We start from the raw sequence: 21,979 nt of genomic DNA on the forward strand, positions 1-21,979 counted from the left end.
TTCTCATTAAGATAAATGAAGAGACCCCCAAATTAAGTGTCTTATAGCTTTTAAAAGAAACAAACATTCCTCTTTCAAAGCTCATTCATACAAAATGACCTTAATAAAAAAGGGACAAAAATTAAGTCATCTTTAGACTTCCATAAAACTAAATGTCGTAGGACCATGGAGACAATCTATAGAGTTCTGAGAGGGAAAGTTTTTAACCTCATAATTATGTGTTATTTATGTGTTAATAAATTGTGTACAGTTACTAAAACTTTTACAAAAAGATGAGCTGAATGAAGCCCACAAGGGTTCAATAAAATAAATGTTAAAAATAAGAAATAGTTCTTGAGCGGAAGCCTTGATATTGTTGGCAGGACATGTGGGAGGGTGAGAATCTACAATTATAATTAATTCCTCTGGGATTAAAAATAAATAAGAATTCAACTAAATAAGTTAAAAAGGAAACTACCCCAAAAATCTCTAAGAAAATAAGGTAAAAGAAAATCTCTGCAAGTCCCTCCATGCTGTCTCAAACAGTAAGAGATCCACCCCCTTTTTTACTGCTGCATAGTATTCCATGGTATAAATGTATCACAGCCTTTTTTATTTAATGCTAAGCAAAATAAGCCAGTCAGTTAAATACAAGTATCATATGATCTCACTCATATGAAAAATCTAATGAACAAAATAAAATGATGAACAAAACAGATCCAGAGACAAAGAACCATGGAACAGACTGTGGAATCTCAGAGGAAAGGCGGGGGAGGGTGTGTGAGTGGGAAGAGATCAACCAAAGAACTTGTATACATATATGCATGACCCATTACCATAGACAATAGGGTGGTGAAGGCCTGGGGTGGGGGTGGACTAGAAGTGGTCAATGGGGGAGGGGGAAAGGGGGACATATGTAATAATTTCAACAATAAAGATTTTTTAAAATTACAAAAAAAAAAGAAAATCTCTGGTAACTGTTTGGTCCTGTTTCTTCTGGTGATAAGACATGTCTGTTCTACTTCCCACCCCAACCTACCAAAAGGGTGGGAACAGGACCCAGGTGTGGCCAGAGTATTTCTTCCACTTCCCTGGCTATAACAATTGACTCACAAAATTATCACAAGGTGAAGATAATCAAAATACTTCAACAGGACTTTTCTGCCTATGTGTTTCAATTTAATTTTAAATAAAATATTTGGGACATACAGAAGAAGAGATAGAGAACAATGTAATGTGTTTATATTTACCACCTAGCTTAAAAAATAAAACAACTGAAGCAACCCCCTTGGTATGGCTCACTGATCCTATTCCCCTCTGGCTCATACTGTGCCTACTTATCATTTATCTTTCCTATATATGTCTTTACTTTTTTACTAACATTTATAGATAATATGTGATATCGTTGTGTATGGTTTAGCTTTATATAAATGGTATCATACCATTAGTTCCTTTTTCCCTCCTCGACATTGTTATGAGATCTATTTGTATTGATACACAAATATCTAATTTAGTCATCTTACCTACTGTATACCATCCCATTGTATGACTATATTGTAATTTATTTACTAATTCTCTGAGTTCTAATTATTTTCAATTGTTTACTGTTGCAAACATAATTGTAATATAGATTATTTTGCATGTTTACTTGTACATTTGCAGGAGAATGTCTCTAAGGCAGTGGTTTCACCCCTTTTTTTTAGAGTGATTTGCAGTTAGGAATGCATTTTACATTGTGACCTAGAACAAGTAATGTATAAATGATTATATAATTATTTTGTGAAAAAATACTGCCCTCTGGATATTTTCCATTCTATTCTACCTGTTTATCTTACATCATTAAAAAAAAAAAAAAAAAGTACTGATTTGCCGGCATGGCTCAGTGGTTGAGCGTCGACCTATCAACCCAGGAGGTCAGGGTTCGATTCCAGTCAGGGCATATGCCTGGGTTGCAGGCTCGATCCCCAGTGTGGGGCATGCAAGAGGCAGCTGATCAATGATTCTCTCTCATCATTGATGTTTCTATCTCTCTCTCCCTTTCCCTCTCCCTTCCTTTCTGAAATCAATAAAAATATATATATTTTTAGAAGTACTGATCATTGTCTGTTAAATTGATTTCAGTACCTGGTAAGGAGTTATAAGCTCAAGTTTAAAAAACACTGCTCTAAAATGGATCCTAGGGGCACAAACAGTATGATCATCTTTACTAGAAATGGCCACATTACATTTCCAAGTTGTTAGACTAATTATATTCTCACTGGCGTGAGTCCCAGTTGTGCTTCATTCTTCCCAACAATTGGAACTGTCAGAATGTAAAATGTTTGCCAATATAACAGTTATAAAAGGTTACTCATTTATTATTATAACTAGAGGCCCGGTGCACGAATTCATGCACAGGGGGGACGGGGGCCCTCAGCCCAGCCTGCACCCTCTCCAATCTGGGACCCTTCGAGGGATGTCTGACTGTCGGTTTAGACCCAATCCCCGGGAAACCAGGAGTCAGACATCCCTCTCACAATCTTGGACCGCTGGCTCCTAATCACTCACCTGCCTGCCTACCTGGTCACCCCTAACTGCCCCCCCCTGCTGGCCTGATTGCCGCTCACTGCCCCGCCGCCAGTCTGGTCACCCGTTACTGCCCCCCTCTGCCGGCCTGGTTGCCCATAACTTCCCCCCTTGCTGGCCTGGTCACTCCCAACTGCCCCCGGGCCGGCCTAGTCGCCCCTCACTGCCCCCCTGCCCGCCTAATCACCCCCAACTGCCACCCCTGCTGGCCTGGTCACCACCAACTGACCCCCCTGCCAACCTGGTCACCCCAACTGCGCCACCTGCTGGCCTGGTTGCCCCTCATGGCCCCCCGCCAGCCTGGTCACTCCATGCAGCCTGCTGTTCAGTCATTTGGTCGTCCCTCACAAACCCCCCTGCCGACCTGGTCGCCCCACGCAGCCTGATTGTTCAGTTGTTTGGTTGTCCCTCACTAATCCCCCTGCTGGCCTGGTCATAGGCAGCCATCTTGTGATGGTGTGAGGGTTAATTTGCATATTACCTCTTTATTATATAGGATTTGTATTTTTCAATGACTAACAAGAATAAACATTTTTTCATATGCTTACTTGGCATTTTAACTTTCTTTTCCTGTAAATTTCCCATTTCTATATTTTGCTCATTTCTTTAGGTAGTTGAAGAAAGTCATACCAACATCCAATTAATATAGTCCCTTGCTTAAAAATATAAATCACAATCAAGAATCACCAGGAATTTGAGCAAAGTCAAGGAAATGCAAGATAAATATAAACAGAGCAAATCCCTGGGGTAAGGGGAAGGAAAGAATTAAAACAAGAAAAAATATATTTAATATTCCTCCCCCCAAAATATGACATGCTATTATTTCCATAAAATAAGAACAGGCTGCTATGCAAAAGAAGTAAAAAGTGAGCAAAAAAACTTGCTTAAAACTAAAAATGCAGTAAAATAGCTGACTGGCAAAATGGCAAAGAATTGAAAAACAAAAAGCTAATTGAAGACCAACCCATGGAAATCTCCTAAAAAGGAGAGAAAACAAAATAAAAACAAAGAAGAACTCATTCAGAGAAAGGTTGGAAATAAACAGGGTAGGTCTAGAGAGCCAATATTGATCAAATATGAATTCTTAAAGAAAAACAAAAACAGAGATAATTGATGAAGAGTAACAAATAAATCAACAAAGAAAAAATATTTCCTTGAGTGAATAAAGATACATGTCTCCAGATTAATGCAAACTAATGGTTTTACAGGGAAAATGTAAAAAGCCCCACTCTAAGTACATTAAAAAATTTCTGAACTCTAAAGCTAAAGAGAAATCCTACAAACTTCCAAAGATAGGGAAAATCCAGAGTAGCACCTAAGAATCAGACTCTAACAAAAGAAACAAGATTTATAACTTGAAATCAAATGTTAAAAAAACAGTGAAACCTTCTTTACATAGCTTTGTGGGGAAGCACGGGACTTGGTTGGAAAGTCTGTAAGGAGGATTCTCCAAAAGGTTGGGGGCCTCTACGGGGACCTTGCCGAAGGTGGCAGACCCTGCCTTGACTTTTCTAAACAAGTCCGAGCCCCCAGGTGTTTTACTGGAATCTCTATGTTTAGTCTTTAGACCCGATCTTATAGAAGAATGTGCTTTCTCAAGGATGTTTACCCTGCTGATAGTATCTAATAGTTAATTTTAGTTCAAGCTGTTGTTACAATAAAAGCCTAAGGAGGCAGGCAAATGGGGCTGCTTGGTTGCTATAGCCAAGCAGACCCTTAGCCCTCTCTTTCACAGAAACCTGTGTCAGAGTAATCCATTCATCCGTCACTCAGGGTCTGCCGGTCAGACCCAACATAGCTTCTAGAGGAAAAGATTTTAAATCTAGAGTTCTATACTCTGTCAAAATATTATGCACTTTGAGGGCAAAGTGAAATTACCTAAGGCTGGAAATGGAAAAGGAAGAGAATAGAGAAATAGGCAAATGAAAATAATAGTTGAAAAACATATGGAGCTGAGCAAAGAAACTGATAAAATTTAAAGTTAAGTCTAAATGAAGGCTGATATGTGTCTGTGAAGCTTAATACAATTATTAAAAAAAAGTATTCCTACAGTATTCTGATAGAGGCAAAATGTAACAAAACTAACATCAGTAATCTGGAATAATGCAAATAAGTAAAATTTTGTACTTTGTTCAAGGAACAACGACAGATGTTAAGATGCAGAACTTGCAACTATCAAAAGGGTGAAAAAAGAACAAAAATAATTTGATTGAATCAGTAAGAATCAGGAGTGAAAAAATAAAAGATCAAACAACAGTAATAATATGCAAATGTGTTAAATTCTACCACTAAAAAATCAAGACTCAAATTGAGTCCATGCACACACACACAATTCAGCTATAAACTCCCAAAGGACATAAAACAACAAAATGATAGAAAAATGTTGAGAATAAAGAGATGCATAAAGATATGTCAAGCAATATTACATGAATATAAGACAATACAAAGTTTTTGTATGTGTGTGTAGTATAGATTTTATATATATACAGGGAGGGGCAAAAGTAGGTTTATAATTGTGAGTACATGAAACAGAATTTATTTTTATTTATTAATTATTGTATTATTTTTCCATATGAACTATAAACCTACTTTTGCCTTACTCTATATAGTGTAGATATGTTATCTAATTATTATTGTAAATAGTATATTTATAGATTAGATATAACAAATGTGTCAATTTCCTTTATAAAATGAATAACATTTTATACATGTTGGGTAATATAAAGACTATATATCTATTTTTATTTTGTGACCTCTATTTTCTCTGCTAAGTAGAAGAACAAGTCACTGCTGGAGGGAGATGAAGAACAGGGAAGTATTATAGGGACTGTAAGGAAAGATGAAAGTTTAGAAAAGCTACTGATAGAAATGGGAACAGGAGTTACTAGGGAAGTAATTTAAATTATTTTCGTTAAAATGTTCAATGTAGATTCTAAGTAAATTCTTGTCAATAAAATCAAAGAATGTTTAGAGAACAATATATCAAATCAGATTATTTAATATTAGTAAATTAATTATATAAATAAATCAAATAATTATTTCAGGTGATAATAAAAAGCCATCCAATAAAATAAAAATCTAAATAAAATAAATAAATAAACATAGAGAGGAGGAGGAGGGTCAAGATGGCAGCATAGGTAAATGCAGTACTTGTCTCCTCCCACAACCATATCAAAATTACAACTAAACCACAGATCAACCATCATTCAGAACTGCCTGAAATCTGGCTGAACAGAAATCCTACATTTAGAGAATTAAAAAAGAAGCCATGTTGAGACTACTAGGAGGAGTGGAGGTGCAGAATGGCTTGTTGTTGAAACTAATAGGAGGGGTGAAGGCACAGAATGGCCTGGTCCAACACCCACATGTGGCCTTTTAAAAAAAAAAATCAGGAGGGATATCTTGCTACAGAGGTCCCCCGTAAGAAGCAAGGGATCTCAGCCCTACACCAGACCCCTCAGCTGAGGGTTCCAGTGCTGGGAAGAAAAGTCCCTGTAATTTTGGTTTATAAACATCAGTGGGTATTGTGACTGAGTGACATGGAGGGCTGCTGGAATGGTAGGCAGTTCCTCTTAAAGGGCCCATGCATGGACTTAGACTCCCTCTGAGCTCCAGTGCTGGGGCAGAGCTTATCCGTCATTAGGGCAAGAACTGGGGGGCAGCTTTCTCCCAGACAAAAGTGCTAGAAGAGGATATTGTTCTTTTGCTGAGACTGCCCCATCACAGTGTCAGCAGGTGCCATATCTGAGCTTCCATTAACCGAGCCCACCCTGGTGATTCCCTGAGATTCCACCCCATCCAATTGGCAGCCCCACCCAAGCTGTTTCCAGTGGATTTACGATATGAATAGCCTATCCTAGCTCAGGATTCAGACTTTCCTAAAATCTCTCAAAAAAGCAGCATTTGGCCTCAGTTTGCCGCATACCTCTGGAAAAGTGGCCCCAGGCCTGGCACTAGCAATAGCTTGCCAAGGTTTACAGCTTGGCCTCTCCTGGACACCTCCAAGCCCAACACAAGTAGCAGCCATCTACAGATTGCTCTGTAGATTGTGCCAAGTGGCCCCAGACAGGGCACAGGCAGTAGCTGACTCTGCACCTTCTGGGAGGCCCCAGAGCCAGTGCACCCAGTGGTCAGCTTCAAACCATACCAGATTACAACCGTACCACATCCACAAGTGACACACTCAAGAGGCAGATTCAGTGAACACTAAAGCCCCATCAAAGCAAGTCCTGCTCCCTCAGGGTATCTACTGCATAGCAGCTCTTCCACTGTAGTCACAGCTGGTCCTCACAGCCAGTTGGCCTGGGGGTCAAGCCCTCCCAGTGACACCAACAGCAATTAAGGCTCAACTACAACAGGACAGTGTACACAGCCCACTCAGGGGCACACTAGAGTATCCAGCTCAGGTGACTGGGGAGGCTGAGTCACTGGGCCCTACAGTACACCTACTAAACAAGGCCACTCTACCAATTCCAGGAGACATAGCAGTTCTATCTAATACATAGAAACAAACACAGGGAAGCAGCCAAAATACAGAGACAAAGAAACATGTTGCAAATGAAAGAAGAAAAGAAATCTCCAGAAAAAGAACGAAATGAAATGGAAGAAAGCAAACTACCAGATACAGAGTTCAAAACACTGGTTATAAGGATGCTCAAGAAAGTTAGTCAGAATGTCAAGGAACTTAGGGAGAACTTCAATGAACTTAGTGAGAACTTCAAGGAACAAAAATATCAATGACATAAAAAAGGATCAGTCAGAAATGTAGGATACACTAAACGAAATGAAGAATAATTTACAGGAAATCAAAAGTAGAGTAGAGGATGCCAAGAATCAAACAAAGAATTTGGGCCCTGGTCAGTGTGCCCCAGTTAATTGAGCATCATCCTGTGCACCAAAAGGTCACCAGTTCAATTCCTGGTCAGGGCACATACCCAAGTTGCAGATTCCATCCCCGATTGATGTCTCTCTCTCTCTCTCTCTCTCTCTCTCTCTCTCTCTCTCTCTCTCTCCCCCTCTCTCTCTTCTTTTCTCTCTCTATCAATAAAGACATATTTCAAACAAAGAATATGGAATATAAGGAAGCAAAAAACATCCAATCAGAAGAGCAAAAAGAAAAAGGACCCAAAAATATGAATAGTGTCTCTGGTACAACTTCAAGAGTACCGACATTCATATCATGGGGGTTCTAGAAGGAGAAGAGAGGGAGTAAGAAATTGAAAACCTATTTGAAGAAATAATGACAGAACACTTCCCCTACTTGGTGAAAGAAATAGACTTACAAGTCCAGGAAGCACAAAGAGTCCCAAACAAGATGAACCCAAAGAGGCCCACACCAAGACACATCATAATTAACCTTTTGCACTCGGATGTCAAGTGTGACTCGACACAGTTAGCATTAGAATAAAGGAATCGAGAAAAAAGCAAGCAAGTGCAAAGGGTTAAAATTCCAAAGGTTAAAGACAAAGAGAGAATCTTAAAAGCAGCAAGAGAAAAGTAGTTAGTTACCTACAAGGGAGTTCCCATATGACTGTCAGCTGATTTCTCAACAGAAATTTTGCAGGCCAGAAGGGAGTGATAAGAAATACTCAAAGTGATGAAAAGGAAGGACCTACAACCAAGATTGCTCTACCAAGCAAAGGTATCATTTAGAATTAAAGGTCAGATCAAAAGCTTCACAGACAAGAAAAACTAAAGGAGTTCATCACTACCAAATCAGTATTACATGAAATGTTGTAGGGAGGAGGAGGAGGAGGAGGAGGAGGAGAAAAGATAAAAAATATGAACAATAAAATGGCAATTAATACATATCTATCAACAATTGAATCTAATGAACAAAATAAACTGATGAATAAAATAGACTCAGAGGTATAGAAACATGGAACAGACTGACGAATCTCAGGAGGCGGAGGAGGGAGAAGAGATTAACTAAAGAACTTATATCTATACTAGAGGCCTAATGCATGAAGATTCATGCAAGAATGGGCCTTCCTTTCCTTGGCGGCCAGCACCGCCTTCACTCTGGCCAGAGCCGCCTTTCCACTTCCCATGCTGCCCAGAGGCTTGGAGGGGCTGGGACGGTGCAGAACACCTGTGTCGTTGCCATGGCGACAATGCAAGTGTCCTGCCCCCAGCCGCTCGGCGCCTGTGTATGCAAATTAACCCACCATCTTTGTTGGGTTAATTTGCATACTCACTCCTGATTGGCTGGTGGGCGTCGCAAAGGTACGGTCAATTTGCATCTTTCTCTTTTATTAGTGTAGATATGCATTACCCATAGACACAGATAATAGGGTGGTGAAGATCTGGGGTGGAATGGGATCTGAGTGGAGGAGGGTGAGGGGAAAAAAGGGGGAAGGGGCATATGTAATACTTTCAACAAGAAAGATATAAAATATTAATTAATTAATTAAAAAATAATTGTTAATGGAGGGTTTATCACTGAAAAGAGGCACAAAGAGCATTACCATAACACTATCATTATTATATGTTCCATTCAATGCATTAAAATATAAAACAAAAATTTGTACAAAATCTGAGAAGGATGTGTCAGAATTGTAATTCACAGACAATATGATTATAGACATCAAAAACCTAACATGAACAACTAAAAACACTATGGACTTAATAAGAGTTGAGTAGCCAAATACATGCTGAATAATACATAAACTACTATTTTTCATACATAAGCAATACATTATCCTATCTAATAATAGAGTAAAATGTAAATTACCATCACTCCGCTACGCCCATGATTGGGCGGTGGGAGGCTGGGGGGCGGGACTCCCGCCCCCTGCGACTCTCAACGGCCAGATCGAGGCCAGATCCGCGGCCGCTGAGGGGGCCTGCGTGGACACCCAGCTGCGCCTCTCAACGGCAGGGTAGCCAGGTGTCCGCGGCAGCCCCCCTCAGCGGCCGTTGAGAGGCGCAGGGGGTGGGAGTCCCGCCCCCTGCACCTCTCAACAGCAGGGTAGCCCCCCTCAGCGGCCACGGACCATCAAAAGCGTGGGAGCTGGGTGCCTGTCCGCTCAGGCACCCAGCTCCCCGCGATCAAAAGCAAAAGTGTGGCAGCTGGATGCCTTTCCTCTCAAGCACCAGGCCTTTCAGAAGCCTCCGCCATGCCAGAGGCTTCTGAAAGGCCTGGTGCACCAGCGATCGAAAGTGAAAGCGTGGCAGCTGGATGCCTGTCCGCTCAGACACCAGGCCTTTCAGAAGCCTCCACCGCGCTGGAGGCTTCTGAAAGGCCTGGTGCACCAGCAGACAGGCACCCAACTCCCCGCGATCAAAAGCAAAAGCGTGGCAGCTGGATGCCTTTCCGCTCAGACACCAGGCCTTTCAGAAGCCTCTGCCACGCCGGAGGCTTCTGAAAGGCCTGGTGCACCAGCGATCGAAAGTGAAAGCGTGGCAGCTGGATGCCTGTCCACTCAGACACCAGCAGACAGGCACCCAGCTCCCCGCGATCAAAAGCAAAAGCGTGGCAGCTGGATGCCTTTCCGCTCAGACACCAGGCCTTTCAGAAGCCTCCGCCACGCTGGAGGCTTCTGAAAGGCCTGGTGCACTAGCGGACAGGCACCCAGCTCCCCGTGATCAAAAGCAAAAGCGTGTAGGGGACCCTACACGTGCATGATTCAATCATGCACTGGGCCTCTAGTAAAATATAATGAAAAACATATCCCATTCACAACTAAATGCATACAATATCTATACCAGATCTATACTTAAAAAAAACTACAAAACCTTAATTTTAAAAAGTTAAATATAAAAGAATATTATTATAGCATGTTTAAAATCCACAAAACCAAGACACATTAAAGAACACACAAAACCCTTATAACTAGAATATCTAAAAAAAATTTTCAGAATTCAACAGTAAAATAACCAATCATCCAATTAGAAAATGGGCAAAAGGCATGAACAGACTGTTCACCAAAGAGGATATACAGATGGCACATAAACACATGAAAAGCTGTTCAACATTATTAACCATTAGGATAATGCAAATTAAAACCACAATGAGATATTATTACACACATATGAAAATGACTAAATTTAAAAAATACACAAAATGCTGATGAGGATGCAAAGAAACTGGGTTACTCATACACTGCCGGTGGGAATGTGAAGTGGCCACTCTAGAAAAGAATATGGCAGGTTTTTACACATATAATTACCTTACAACCCACTTTGATCACAGAGAAATGAAAACTTATTTTCACACTAAAACCTGTACACAAATTTTCACAGCAGCATTATTTGTGAACAACACAGATATCCTTCAATGGGCCAATGGTTAAATTGTGATACATCCATACCATGGACTACTATTCAGCAATAGAAAGAAACAAACTATTATACTCAACTATTTACATCTCAAGAGAAATATGGTGAGTGAAAAAAGACAATCTAAAAAGGTTATGTATTGAATGATTCTATTCCATATTCTTAAAATATTAAAATTATAAAAATGGAAAACAGTAGTCACCAGGATTATTATGGAAGGGATGAGAGTGGGAGGTGGCTGTGGCTAAGAAAGTGTAGAATAAATCCTTACGATGGAACTATTCTATATTTTGATTGTGATAATGTTGACATAAATCTACAGATAAAACTTCAAAAGAACTAAATATACACACATGCAAAATGAATGCATATAAAACCAATGAAATCTAAATAAGGACTGTAAATTGTATCAATGTAAGTTTTCTCCTGATATTGTACTATAGTTATGCAAGATGTCATTATGGGGGAAACTAGATGAAGGACATACAGAATCTCTTTGTATTGTTTCTTAAAACTGCATGTGACTCTATTGTTATCTCAAAATAAAAAGTTAAAAAAGAATCTATCACTATGAAAAACTGACAAATGGTAATCCAAAATAAAGATAAGTACTTGTTTCTAAAGTAGAAAACTAACAAGTGAAAGATGTGTTTAAAGATATACAAGCTGTGTTTATTTATCTATTAGAGGCCCAGTCCCAGTCTGGGACCCCTCGGGGGATGTCCACCTGCCGGTTTAGGCCCGATCCCCCCAGGCAGACACCCTCTTGCAGTCCAGGATCCCTCTCACAGTCCGGGACCCTTCGCTCCTTACCACCCGCCTGCTCACTGCTCCTTACTGCCTGGCTCGCTGCTCCTTAGTGCTGCCATGGAGGTGGGAGAGGCTCCCGGCACCGCCACTGAGCTCACCAGCCATGAGCCCAGCTTCTGGCTAAGCGGCGCTCCCCCTGTGGAAGCACACTGACCATCAGGGGGCAGCTCCTGCATTGAGTGTCTGCCCTCTGGTGGACAGTGCGCATCATAGCCAGTGAGTCCACCAGTGGTTCCGCCGTTTGGTCAATTTGCATATTAGGGTTTTATTATATAGGATTCAATCCTTCACCAAGCCATCCTTTTAACTATATATATATCCACAGAACAATTTCTGGAATGTGGCTCAGCTAATGTTAATGGTATTATTTGAATTATGAAATTTGTAAAACATTAAAATTTTTTCTATCTTGGTGTTTTTCTGCATTATTTATGATGAGTGCATTTCTTCTTTCCTGAAACAATAAAGAGGTTTGAGGAAAAACCCAGATAACTAAGCTAGAAAAGATATCAGCAGTAAAACCTACCTTTTTAAAAAATATTTTTTTTATTGAATTTTTAGAGAGGGAGGAAGGGAAAGGAATAGAGAGATAGAAACAATGATCAGCTCTTCCTGCAAGCCCCCGCCCACCCCTCCCCCCCCCATGGGAATTTAGCCTACAACCCAGGCATTTGCCCTGACCATGAATCAAACTTGGTTCATGGGTCTACGCTCAACCATTGAGCCACACCGGCTGGGCAGAAAAAGCTATCTTGTTTTGAATAGAAAAATTAAATATTATTAAAATGTCAATTATTCCGCAAGCCTTTGGTTTGCTACAATTCCAATCACAAGTCAAAAAAAAATTTTGGTAACTAAATTAGGCATACCAAAAAGCAAGGACAACAAATTTTAAGTAAAACTGGCACAAGAAAAACAGACCAATAGAACAAAAGAGCCCAGATACAGATGTTAAAATAAGTTATAAGTGACTGTCAAATTTCTTTTTTTAAAAATATATTTTCATTGATTTCAGAGAAGAAGGGAGAGAAAGATAGACAGATAGATAAATAGATAGATAGAAACATCAATGATGAGAGACAATCATTGATTGGCTGCCTCCTACATGCCCTCCTACTGGCAATCTAGCCCACAACTGGGGCATGTGCCTGACTGGTTCATATGTAGGTGCTCAACCGCTGAGCCACACAAGGCAGGCCAAATTTCTTGTTGTAAAATTATCTGTCTATTTTTAGAAGTGATAAAATAATCTCAAAGAAAAAGACTGACAAATCAGAGTCCAAATAAATATGCTACAAATCTTTAAAAAGTTTTGAATTTTTATGGATGAAATAAAATTATAGGCAAACAAATAAGAGAAATTCTGTGATATGAATATAAGACAGTTAATCTCTCTCTCTCTCTCTCTCTCTCTCTCTCTCTCTATATATATATATATATATATATATATATATATATATATATATGAGGCTAATATGCAAAGTGTCCCCTCGGGAGTTTGACCACTTGCTATGACATGTGTTGACCACCAGGGGGTGGCGCAGATCAAAGGAAGGCCCCAGCCAGCAGCCAGCTGCCAAGGAAGGAAGGCCCTGGCTGGCAGCCAGAAGGCCCAATCAGCCCTGATCGCCGGCCAGGCCTAGGGACCCTACCCGTGCACGGATTTAATGCACCGGGCCTCTAGTCTATCTAATAAAAGAGTAATATCCAAATTGACCATCACTCTAACACACAAGATGGCTGCCTCCATGTGGTCAAAGATAGCTGCCCCCAAGTGGACACAAGATGGCCAGCAGGGGAGGGAAGTTGGGAGGGACCAGGCCTGCAAGGGAGGGCAGTTTTGGGTGATCAGGCCAGCAGGGGAGGGCAGTTAGGGGTGACCCGGCCGGCAGAGGAGGGAAGTTGGGGGCGACCGGGCCTGCAGGGAAGGGCAGTTGGGGGGGGACCCAGGCCTGCAGGGGAGGGCAGTTAGGGGTGACCAGGCCTACAGGGGAGGGCAGTTAGGGGCAAACAGGCTGGCAGGGGAGCAGTTAGGTATCAATCAGGCTGGCAGGGGAGTGGTTAGGGGGTGATCTGGCTGGCAGGCACAAGCGGTTAGGGGCAATCAGGAAGGCAGGCAGGTGAGCAGTTGGGAGCCAGCAGTCCTGGATTGTGAAAGGGATATCCGACCGCCCGTTTAGGATCTTGCCTAAACGGGCAGTCGACATCCCTCGAGGGGTCCCAGATTGGAGAGGGTGCAGGCTGGGCTGAGGAACACACACCCCCGTGCACGAATTTCGTGCACTGGGCCTCTAGTATCATTATAAAAGGAGATTTCTTAATATGAGTTAATAAAATTATTAGGGAAATAATATTTAGACAATGGGAAAACCATGAAGAGGGACATACAGTTAAACACAGTAAATGTGTTTATTGCCTATAATGAAAAAAAATGCAAACTCTAAGTGAACGGCTACTTTGCCTATCATATCAAGTTTTTTGTTGTTTTACGAAAATTCAATTCTACTGATGGCGAGATGCAACATGCCCAGTTTTCTCACTGGTGGGAAAATAAATTAATAATATAACAATATGGATCTAGAAACTTTAAATGTTCACAACCTCTGACTTAGTTCTGCTTCTTACAATTAATGGGACCTAACAGTAACTGGCAGTTATTTTTCTTTCTTAGGGGTACATAAAGTATATGCCTTATAACCAATGGCTTTTTAGTTTGATGAAATACAGTATATGGCTATGAAAATTTTTACAAAGCATATAAAAATGGAAATGTTAAAAACAGCATCCCACATTATAGAGTACTAGTAGCCCTGCACATGAATCCATGTGCCAGTAGGTCGCTGCTGCCCTCCTGTAGCTCTCAGCCCGCTGCCCCGCCCTCCTGTAGCTCTCCGCCCGCTGCCCCACCCTCCTGTAGCTCCCCCCACCCCCTTCATAGCTTGTTACCCTGCCCCCTCCTCTAGCTCTCCACCTCCCGCTTGCTTGCTTCCCTGCCCCCGTCCTGTAGCTCTCTGCCGCCTGCTTGTAGCCAGTAGGTCGCTGCCACCCTCCTGTAAGTCTCCACCCACTGCCCTGCCCTCCTGTAGCTCCTTGACCCCTCCCCCCAACCCCTCCCCCCCCCCCTCATAGCTTGCTGCCCTGCCCCCTCCTGTAGCTCTCTGCAGCCTGCTTGTACCTTGCTGGCCCACCCTCCTGCTGATCCGTGATCTGGTCGTGAGGCGCTTGGTCGTTTTGCCTCAGGGCATAACGGCTAATTAGCATATTCCTCTCTTATATAGGATATCTACAACTATGTAAAAGCAAAAAAACACACAAATAGACAAAACCTATGCATAGAAAAAAATAATTTTAAAAAAACAGTGATTGATTCTGGGTTATAGGCTGTGGATAATTGTCTTCTTCCTTCAAATTTTCTGGGTTTTTCCCCCCAAACTTTAACAGGTCATGCAAATGGTTTTATAATGGAAACACCTTATAAATTATATTTTTAATGACTAAACAACCTTTCTTTAAAAATTCAAACTGTGGAGTATCTGATCAAAGTATGTCTTTTCAAAGCATTAGTCAAACAAATATGACTTGTCAAACAAAAGTATGATTAGTATGATTTGTCAAACAAATATGATTAGTCAAACAAAAGTATGTCTTTTCAAAGCATTAGTCAAACAAATATGATTCCTGGTACTTTGGCTATGAAATTTCATCAAGAGTAGGACTTGGCTCAGATTCTGGAGAAAAAGTCAAAAAAGATTATTCTGGGCCCTGGCCGATAGCTCAGTTGGTTAGAGTATTGTCCCGATATGCCAAGGTTGTGGGTTTGATCCCCTATAAAAATCAACCAATGGATGCAAGTGGAATAACAAATCAATGTTTCTCTCTTTCTTTCTTGTTCAAATCAATAAATAAAAATAATTTTTTTTAAAGACCATTCTGCTCTGCTCCCAGGGAACCAAGTCCCTAGATTTTGTAGTAGATTTTGCAGCATTCCCTTTCCTAATACAGAGTAAAATATTTCTCTTTTTAAAACTTTGAATGAGCTCTGGCCCGTTTGGCTCGGTGGATAGAGCGTCGGCCTGCGGACTGAAGGGTCCCAGGTTCGATTCCGGTCGAGGGCACATGCCTGAGTTGCAGGCTTGATCCCCGGTGGGGGGCGTGCAGGAGGCAGCCGATCAATGATTCTCTCTCATCATTGATGTTTCTATCTCTCTCTCCCTCTTCCTTCCTCTCTGAAATCAATAAAAATATATTTAAAAAAACTTTGAATGACATTAAAGATGGTTCAAAATCAATCACTGAAGTGAGTCATCTGAATACATTCAGTGGCATAAGTGGAGAGAAGTGTTTGAAGGGGAAGAAGGAAAGGGAAGCTAGGAGAAGAGCCATTTGGGGCATTAAATGCCCTCATTGTTATCCCTTAAAATGTTTTAAAGGGGAGTAAATATCTACCTGCAGGAGGCAAATGAGCATTTCTAGGTCTTTGTGTCTAATCTCCAACTATGCTGTTCAATAACAGTTCTAATTTCAAAGGTTTCCATGGAAGTTTAAGGGAGTGGGAAATTTATCTATGAAGCCAAGAAAAATTTCAAGATTTTCATAGGTAAAACCATAAAAAGTATAACCAATCTGCTAACTCACTGTAAGAAAGCCAATTCAAAAATGAGTTTTCTTTCCCTTCACTAAAGTTTATTTTACAGTCAATAATGAGTGAGAAAATAATATTTCCAAAATTCTTTCTTGAAGCTTGCTAATTTAAACTAAAGGCACAGGTACCTTCTCTTAAACTGAAAAAATAATCCTACATAATAAAAGGGTAATATGCAAATAGATCAAATGACAGAATGACCAGAACGCCTGTTGCCCCTTGCCCTGGCCAGCCCCACCCTGCCAGCGGGCCCCGCCCCAACCCCAATCGGGGGCGGGGCCAGCCAGCAAACCGACCAAGGCCCCTCACCCCGACCAGTCCCGCCCCTGATAGGCCCTGGACCCCACCAGTGCACGAATTCATGCACTGGACCTCTAGTAATAATAATAGAAATTTAAAAAGGAAGAAATAAACCTGTTATCACAAATTCAGAAAAGTTCAGAAATTACCATTCTTTTATCTGTATTCCAAATAGGACTCACAGATAGAAAGATTGCAATTGAAAGTGCATCTATGGCAAACAAACGGGCCTATAAGATACTTTTTTTTTTTTATGGAATGAAGCTTACGTAAGTGTATACATTTGTCAATATTCATTGAACTGTCCTCTTAAAATGGGTAAATTAAATTAAATGTAAATTTTAAAATTAAAAAAGTACACCTAAAAGTTCTACTGTATTTAAGTAGCCTCTCCCTGCCACCCCAAAATCATAATTTAGAATTGCCTTCACAGAGATAATAAATTTCAAAGCATATCATTATAGTTATGTATGTTACAACACCAAATCCATTATAAAGCATATTATATATTCAAAGTTTCTTCCAATCAATGTCTTCTATCCTTCAATGATTCTACTTTAAAATATACATCCTAATTGTGATTAGAAGGCATCACAATTGAATTTTGTACTTGAATACCTATATAAATAAGTGAAAATCAATAGAAAATAAAGTATGAGAACTTTCATTGATCTCATTTTGAAAATGACTAAGGATTATTTTGTTTTTAAAAGTTTTATTAACAGATTTGAGAGAGACATTTTCTAAATATGGACAATTTACAAAGAAATTAAAAACTTGTAAGTAGTTTTTTAAGCATCTGGAAGCCTTGATCAGACTTACATCAGAATAAAAATCTTTTTATAAGAGAAACCTATGTCCTTGAGAATTGCTCCTTAATTATAATGTATTGTAATCACTGAAATAATTTTAAAATAGAATTAGTATATACAATTACTAATTTGTTTATTGTTATAAATAATACCTACTAGATCATTTTTCCAGAAAAAACAACCAGTAATTTCATTCATTAGGTTTGAAGTAACATTTCTGTTGACAGCTCCAGTCTTGTTGGAGCTAAAATTTTCTACACCTATTAGATAGTAATGATTGTCAATAAATAATAATTTTACATTCAAATTTTACAATCTTAATTTATAGCTGAGATCTGAAGCTAGGTTAGTATTCTCAAAAACTAATAACTATAGCCCAGCTGGCATAGCTCAGTGGTTGAGCGTCAACCTAGGAACCAGGAGGTCATGATTTGATTCCCAGTCAAGGGCACATGCCCAGATTGCAGGTTCAATCCCCAGGGTGGGGTGACCAGGAAGCAGCCACTCAATGATTCTCTCTCATCACTGATGTTTCTCTCTCGCGCTCTCTCCCTCTCCCTTCCTCTCTGAAACCAATAAAAATATTTAAAAAATTTTAAAAAACACCTAGTAACTGTAATCAAACATCAGGTCTCTGAAATTCACAATGGTTAACCTTCACAACAGAATTACCCAAGGTAACTCAAAATTCACTTTTATTTTTAGTCTTTACTCTAAGTACTAGTACATACATATCAATCACCAAATTTTGACTAGATACTGTTATTGGCATTAAGGTTTTTGGTTATAGTGTGAAATATAACTATTTCATAGCTTCAGTAAGCCCTTGTGCCTGTCTATGAACTGGAAGTCTATAAAAACATTAACATGGGAGAATATAGATGAAAGTAATTTAGCTGAAGATAGCTTGCATCCTATAGATTTCCAGGTGTGTAGTTTTTCTGGCTGGGTAGGTTAATATAGCCTTTCATATTTCCAAAGCTGGAAAAGCCTAGATGAGTTTCTGCTAGAAATTTAAGACATATAAGTCACAAAACTGAAAAGTATATTATATCATTCATAAGCAGTAAAGATTTCAGCTTAAACCAATTATTTTCACTACTGATGGAATACTAAGTAGGACCACAATGAAAAAGCATTTAACAGCTTCTTTCCCTTGCTAAAGAAAATCAGTAAATATTATCTTTAAGCTACATTTTAAATACATATGTACATGTATATGTAAACATAGAGATCCGTATCTCAGAAATGAAAAACTGTCTAAACTATTTCACCTTATTTTATTCAATCAATCAATAAATATTTATTAAGCACCTATTTATGTCATTTAGGAATACTCAAAAGCATTACTTTTTAAATAATTTGCCACATAAAAGAATTGTAATTCCTTAACTTTTCTGAATTTTTTTCATGTAGTGGTAGGTTTATTTTAATTTATAAAAAATTAACAAAAAAGTGTTTTTTAATCAAATGGAAAAGCCTTTCTGTACAATATAAGGATCATACAATACAAATGTAATCTGCATTCACTGCACTATTTATTTTGTTACTGATTTTTATATCTGCTCATTGCATTACTAATTTAAAAATTTTATATCTTGGCACTTTAGAGGAACTTTCAGGGCCAGAGTAACTAACCTTAATTTGCAACCTAATTGGAATTTTCCAAATAAGCCACATTTCTTCTTATGGGTCCTAGTACACACCGGCAAATACATAATTCTTTTGAATTAACACCTTACTTCAGAATGTCTTATGTACTCAAGATACCTAGCTGGTAAATTGCTTTCCCTCATCAGCATCCCTACTCATTCGGGATTACCACCAAGTTATCCTATGTTCTTTTCTTTTTCTCTTAATAGTTAGGTCTATTCTGTAATACATTGCTTTGTTAGAGTCTCATAATTCAATCAGTTCTTGTCAGGTCATCTCTCTTATAATGAAAACTGTGTGCCCTTAACCCCCTTTCCTTTTTAGAATACTTTGGAAAAATTACTCAGTTCCATTTTTTTGTGAACTAAATAAAGAGCTTAGTCTTCATCTTGTATCTATTTATTAGATACCTACTTATGTGTCAGAACATTGGGCTAGACCTCCGAAATGAATGATAAGCATAAGAGCAATGGCTAGAAATGTTTCTGTAGCAAGGAAAAGAATAATCACTAACTTTAACATGAGCTTAGATCTCATAAACAGTGCAATCAATCTTGAAAGCTCTTAAAGCTAGAAATCCAATTTATAAGCATTCTTCCAAATATCCATCCATCTCTTAGTAAACTTGCTTTTCTTCAAGCATTAATAGTTAGGATAAAGATAATGTCTCATTCAACATAATGGTTTTTATATTTAGTTTCATCACTAAAACTGATTTTCTAGTATTTTTCAGGATGGCAATGGTTTTGCTACCATGTGACTAAAATATATTCTTAGGCTATAATAAAAGCCAACAATAATTTGTTAAATTGTTTCCCAGGGAAGATGGGTCCCAAATTCCCAACAACCGACTCACAAATAAACTTCTCAAATACAAAATATTTGTAAACTAGGGATGACTTATTCTTTATTTCTATATAAGCTTAAGAAATGGTGCCACCACTAACATAATAACAATGAATTGCTAGTTTAAAATAAAATAATTTTTAAGATTGTGAAACTGTGTGCCAGTCTTCCATCAGTCCAAGAAGGACTGAGTGTGGGAAATTCTGTAAAGAAGTAAAAGTTGGTTTGTGATATTATCTCTATTGAATTTACTTTTGACTTTAAATGCAAGATACTAGTCCAGAAAAGGTTTCCACAGACCAGCTGAGTTTCTTATTATACATAGATCAACAAGCCAAAAAAAAAAAAGAAATTCCACAAAACAAAACCTGTTCTACTGGCTTCCATATACATAGAGGAAATATTAGAGAAAGGATATTATGTCTAGGGTACAAATCCTTTTAATATGTGTACTGACACTCTGCTAAAGTTTTCATTTCAGCTAAGTTGTTCTGTTTATAGAACTCACTTGAATCAGTAAGGACATTTTTTGAGGCTGGCAAAGTACAGATTAGAAACTTTGCTTAGAATGGTGCATCTTTACACAATGACTCAATTTAGCAGCTAACAATATATACTTCCTTCCTCCAGCAGAAGAATGATTACATGCCTTCCCTTGATGCCCTTAAAATGAGATATGTAAAATTAGCATACACTCTGCTATGCTGTTTATATCAGAATGTGAATACATATTTTAAGAGTTTCTTTTTCTTTTTTCTGCTCTATTGCTTACTTACATATATGTGCATCTGGTTATTCTAGTTCTCCAGTGGACCATTATGTGAGAGCTTGGTATCAGCTATAAGAACAATACAACTGCATTATTCCTTAATTTAAAATCCATGTGCATTCGTTTTGTATCAAATGGTAAATCTAACATGTAAATTGTCTAATTTTATTTTTATTACGGAACTTTCAAGAAGTCATGTGCCACTTGAATCATGAAAATTCTGTAATTTAATAACTGAAAATACCAAATATCACAATGATAATTTTAAATTTACTGACACTAGGCAAAAAAGTATAACTTTTGAATTTTCATGAAGTTGAAAGAGTAAGGTGAAAAATGATATACTGCCATTATTTTATTTTTGGAAACTTTGTAAATAAAAACCTGTTTCCAAAATAAGATATTTAACAGACAGAGAATAGTTGGTAGTGGTTCAAGTGTCTTAGGCAACAGAGGAGTATTGTTTTGTAGTCTTTGTTTTTTTAAACCTCTCCTAGTAACAGCATTTTATCATTTACAAAGAAACAAGGTAACAACATGATTTAAAATGAATATATAAGCAATAACTGTAAAACTTTAACTGAAACTGAAGTTTACCATATCAATTGCATTTCTATGAACTGGTATAGATAACCTGGTTGATACTCACCAAATGTTATAGAAATCCCAGGCTCGTCTAAGCAACAAAAAGTAGACACATAGTGAGGTGCTGAAGACAGCTCTCTCTTGGGCTAAAAGGTCTTCAGAAGTAGCCTTTATCTTCCATTCAACGGAGGGTGATTCCTATTACCAAAGCGTGGCAGAGAAAAGAGTTTCCACAATCCAGTCTTAACTTTCTGCCTCTGTCTTTGAAGAGTAACAGTTACCGCCGGAAAACATTAGCAGAAAACGATCACTTGAACACTCACACAAGGCAGCTGTAAATTTCCACTCTCTTTGCTTGCTCTCAGATTCCAAGCATTGCTTTTAATCTGTCACAGGCAGTTCTGTTTCTGGTCAAACCAGCTTGCTTATGTGTTCTCTTCTCCCTCTCTAACACCCTTTTTAGAAACATAACCACACAGTCATACCTCCCCTCTTTTCTTCCTCTGAACAAATCTTGCAACGTCACAAGAATGTGTATAAGACAATTAAGCTGGGGCAACCTTAATTCTTTGCCAAAAAAAGAGTCTAGAGATAAACAAAACCTTTTTCTCATTACATTTTTCCCCTTTAAGTCCTATATTTATTCATGCATGGGGTTTTGTCAACGGATTAAACTGGTCTGACCATCTTGTTTAAAAATGTAAATAAAGGTTTCTAATAAAGGCATGTTGAAAGTGA

At 38.8% G+C, this 21,979-nt stretch overlaps 1 protein-coding gene across 6 annotated transcripts in view; it reads right to left on the minus strand.

The window, feature by feature from the left end:
* Window positions 1-21,979, minus strand: part of CAB39L (calcium binding protein 39 like) — a 172,035-nt gene that overhangs the window by 99,496 nt on the left and 50,560 nt on the right. For 4 of the 6 annotated variants that reach the window (XM_079779127.1, XM_079779122.1, XM_079779124.1 and 1 more), the window contains one exon: window positions 21,306-21,439. The exons of 1 other annotated variant lie outside the window; for it this stretch is intronic. The gene's annotated coding sequence lies outside the window, so the exon portion shown is untranslated. Of the gene's footprint in view, window positions 1-21,305; window positions 21,503-21,979 lie in introns of all 6 variants that reach the window. One more of the 6 variants, XM_079779123.1, reaches the window with a different exon arrangement.

This window comes from Cnephaeus nilssonii (genome assembly GCF_951640355.1).
Source record: "Cnephaeus nilssonii genome assembly, chromosome: 8".
Classification (NCBI taxonomy): domain Eukaryota; kingdom Metazoa; phylum Chordata; class Mammalia; order Chiroptera; family Vespertilionidae; genus Cnephaeus; species Cnephaeus nilssonii.